We start from the raw sequence: 4958 nt of genomic DNA, 5'->3' as shown, positions 1-4958 counted from the left end.
ATAAATTCCTTGGAAAGTGTTGGTATGGAGAGCACCCGTGAATACAGCTAGCCATGGAAAGTGAAAGTTATGGTGGAAAAAGGAATAAACTTTATTTTCTGTTTGGGAACCGCCTATGATGTATCTATCATGGAAAGTGTTGGGATGCTCCAAGTCATTTTCGTTGGTAGGAAAAGTATGCCTCTCAAAAATAATTTTATCTCTCAATTTAAGATTTGAGCTCTAGCACCTCTACAAATCCCTACTTCCCTCCGCGAAGGGCCTTTCTTTTACTTATGCAATTTTTATTTTGAATTTGAGTCTCCATCTTCTCTTATAAAGCACCAACTAAGGGGCACTATGATCGTATTTGAGCATTGGGTGTAGCTAATATTCGAGTGTGTTTCATGAATGGATCAATGATTGAGCATGATGGGCTAGGGATAACTTGCTTTAGTGTTGATATTTTGAAAGACATGGTTGCTTGTTGGTATGCCTGAGTATGAAAGTCTTCATGTCAAAACTAGACTATTGCTTTGAATCATATAAAAGTCCATATGTCCATGCTATAAAGAAAAGAATGTGATGAACATGTTAGGCAGCATTCCACGTCAAAAATTCTGTTTTTATCATTTACCTACTTGAGGACGAGCAGGAATTAAGCTTGGGGATGTTGATACGTCTCCAATGTATCTATAATTTTTGATTGTTCCATGCTGTTATATTATCATTCTTGGATGTTTTACAATCATTTTATAGTCATTTTATATCATTTTTTGGTACTAACCTATTGACATAGTGCCCAATGCCAGTTGATGTTTTCTGCATGTTTTTTACATCATAGGAAATCAATATCAGACGGAGTCCAAACACAAGCAACTCCTGGAGGATTTTTTTTGGGCCAGAAGAAAGCCAATGGGCCAAGGAAGCACCTGAGGGGCTTCTCGAGGTGAGCATCACCCACCAGGGCACGCAAGGAGGCCCAAGCGCGCCCTTGTGGGTTGTGCGCACCTCAGGTGCCCCCCGAACCGCCTCTTTGCTCTATAAATACCCAAATATTTCAGAAACCCTAGGGGAGTCGACGAAATATTGATCCAGCCACCGCAGAGTCCAGAACCTCCAAGATCCAATCTAGACACCGTCATGGAGGGGTTCACCACTTCCATTGGTGCCTCTCCTATGATGCGTGAGTAGTTCTTTGTAGACCTACGGGTTCGTAGTTAGTAGCTAGATGGCTTCCTCTCTCTCTCTCTCTCTCTCTCTCTCAATTATCAATACAATGATTTCTTGGAGATCCATATAATGTAAGTCTTTTGGCGGTGTGTTTGTTGGGATCCGATGAACTTTGACTTTATGATCAAATCTATGTTTTTATCCATGAAAGTTATTTGAGTCTTCTTTGATCTCTTATATGCATGATTGCTTATAGCCTCGTATTTCTTCTCCGATATTTGGGTTTTGTTTGGCCAACTTGATCTATTTATCTTGCAATGGGAAGAGGTGCTTTGTAGTGGGTTCGATCTTATGGTGCTTGATCCCAGTGATAGAAAGGGAACCGACACGTATGTATCGTTGCTACTAAGGATAACAAGATGAGATCTATATCTATCGCAATAGATAAACGAATCTTGTCTACATCATGTCATCATTCTTAATGCATTACTCCGTTTTATCATGAACTTAATACGCTAGATGCATGCTGGTTAGCGGTCGATGTGTGGAGTAATAGTAGTAGATGCAGGCAGGAGTCGGTCTACTAATCTTGGACGTGATGCCTATATAATGATCATTGCCTGGATACCGTCATGATTATTTGAAGTTCTTTCAATTGCCCAACAGTAATTATTTTCCCACCGTTTGCTATTTTTCTCGAGTGAAGCCACTAGTGAAACCTATGGCCCCCGGGTCTCTTTTCATCATATTTGCCTTTGCGATCTATTTTCAATTGCATTTATTTCCAGATCTATTAAACCAAAAATACAAAAATACCTTGCTGCAATTTATTTGTTCCGCGATCTATTTATCCCATCTACCACTTTTTACGTCACATTATTTGCCCACTAGAGGCGTCGTACCCGAAAGGGATTGACAACCCCTTCAACACGTCGGGTTGCGAGTATTTGTTACTTGTGTGCAGGTGTTGTTTACGTGGTGTGAGGAGGTTCTCCTACTGGTTGATAACCTTGGTCTCATCACTGAGGGAAATACCTACCGTCGCTATACTACATCATCCCTTCCTCTTTGGGGAAATACCCACGTAGTTCTACCAGACATCAACGAGCACAGAATTCACAAAAAAAGACTGTATGGGCTGTTTATAATGATCACACACAATTCTGATTACCGACCTATTTGTCGGGTATCACACACATCTTGTTACGCCGAATCGTTTGTGTTCACCTCAATCATGGCAAACGGTTCATTGGAGCGAACTGTATGCCGTGAATCGCACACACCTTGATCTGGCTGCCTGTTTCTATTGTTCTGTCTCATCGCAAATAGTTCATACGGATCAACCATATGCCCCTCATCGCACACGCAACTAAAATCTGAATCGTGTTTGATGTATCATTCATCGCAAACGCTTTGCATCTTTTTTGGCGGTTTTTTACATCACCGTTTGCGATTAATGCATCGCACACAGTTTCTTCGAAGGGTCTCTGATTGTAGTGTCGCGTTAGTAGCATCCTACAGTAGTGCGTCGTCATGTCATCTAACACCAATAGTTCACACCACCATGTGACCAACACCCAAAGGGTTTACTAGAGTCAATAATCTTGTTCACATTGATATGTGATTAACACCCGTAGAGTACTAAAGTGTGATCATGTTTTGCTTGTGAGAGAAGTTTAGTCAATGGGTCTGCCACATTCAGAGCCGTATGTATTTTGCAAATTTCTATGTCTACAATGCTCTGCATGGAGCTACAATAGCTAATGGCTCCCACTTTCAATATGTATCCAGATTCAGACTCTGAGTCATCCGGATTGGTGTAAAAGCTTGCATCAATGTAACTCTTTACGACGAACTCTTTATCACCTCCATAACCGAGAAATATTTCCTTAGTCCTCTTAGGTAACTAAGGATAACTTTGACCGTTGTCCAGTGATCTACTCCTGGATCAATATCGTACCCCCTTGCCAAACTCATGGCAAGGTACACAACAGGTTTGTTACACATCATGGCATACTTTATAGAACCTATGGCTGAGGCATAGGGAATGACTTTCATTCTCTCTCTATCTTCTGCCGTGGTCGGGTTTTGAGTCTTACTCAACTTCATACCTTGCAACTCAGGCAAGAACTCCTTTGACTGATCCATTTTGAAATCCTTCAAAATCTTATCAAGCTATGTACTCATCAAAAGTCTTATCAATCGTCTTGATCTATCTCTATAGATCTTGATGCTCAATACGTAAGCAGCTTCACTGAGGTCTTTCTTTGAAAAACTCCTTTCAAACACTCCTTTATGCTTTCCAGAAATTTCAATATCAATTCTGATCAACAATATGTCATTCAAATATACTTATCAAAAAGCTGTAGTGCTCCCACTCACTTTCTTGTAAATACAGGCTTCACCACGAGTCTGTATAAAAGTATATGCTTTGATCAAGTCATCAAAGCGTATATTCCAACTCCGAGATGCTTGCACCAGTCCATAGATGGATTGCTGGAGCTTGCACATTTTGTTAGCACCTTTAGGATTGACAAAACCTTCTGGTTGCATCATATACAACTCTTCTTTAATAAATCCATTAAGGAATGCAGTTTTGATATCCATTTGCCATATTTCATAAAATGCAGCAATTGCTAATGTGATTCGGACAGGCTTAAGCATCGATGCGAGTGAGAAAATCTCATCGTGGTCAACACCTTGAACTTGTCGAAAACCTTTTGCGACAATTCGAGCTTTGTAGATAGTAACACTACCATCAGCGTCCGTCTTCCTCTTGAAGATCCATTTATTCTCTATTGCTTGCCAATCATTAGGCAAGTCACCAAAGTCCATACTTTGTTCTCATACATGGATCCTATCTCAGATTTCATGGTCTCAAGACATTTTGCGGAATCTGTGCTCATCATAACTTCTTTATAGTCCGTAGGTTCGTCATGGTCTAGTAACATGACTTCCAGAACATGATTGTGCGGAACGTGCTCTGGTTGACCTACGAGGTTCGGTAGTAACTTCATCTGAAGTTTCATGATCATTATCATTAGCTTCTTCTCTAGTTGGTGTAGACATCACTGGAACTGATTTATGTGATGAGCTATTTTCCCATTCGAGAAAAGGTACAATTACCTCATCAAGTTCTACTTTCCTCCCACTCACTTCTTTCGAGAGAAACTCCTTCTCTAGAAAGGATCCATTCTTACCAACAAAATCTTGCCTTCGGATCTGTGATAGAAGGTGTACCCAACAGTTTTTTTGGGTATCTTATGAAGGCGCATTTCTCCGATTTGGGTTCGAGCTTATCAGGCTGAAGCCTTTTGACATAAGTGTCGCAACCCCAAACTTTAAGAAACGACAGATTAGGTTTCTTGCCAAACCACAGTTCATACAGTGTCGTCTCAAAGGATTTAGACGGTGCCCTATTTAACGTGAATACAGCTGTCTCTAATGCATAACCCTAAAACAATAGTGGTAAATCCGTAAGAGACATCATAGATTGCACCATATCTAATAAAGTATGGTTACGATGTTCGGACACACCATTACGTTGTGGTGTTCAAGGTGGCGTGAGTTGTGAAACTATTACACATTGTTTTAAATGAAGTCCAAACTCGTAACTCAAATATTCGCCTCCGCGGTCAGATCTTAGAAACTTTATTTTCTTTTTACGATGATTCTCCACTTCACTCTGAAATTCTTTTCAAATGTTTCATACTTGTGTTTCATCAAGTAGATATACCCATATCTTCTCAAAACATCTGTGAATGTCAGAAAATAATGGTACCCGCCGCGAGCCTCAACACTCATCA

This window comes from Triticum aestivum, chromosome 7B (genome assembly GCF_018294505.1).
Source record: "Triticum aestivum cultivar Chinese Spring chromosome 7B, IWGSC CS RefSeq v2.1, whole genome shotgun sequence".
Classification (NCBI taxonomy): domain Eukaryota; kingdom Viridiplantae; phylum Streptophyta; class Magnoliopsida; order Poales; family Poaceae; genus Triticum; species Triticum aestivum.
The sequence above is the reverse complement of the archived record's forward strand: the minus strand, read 5'-3'. Positions refer to the sequence as shown.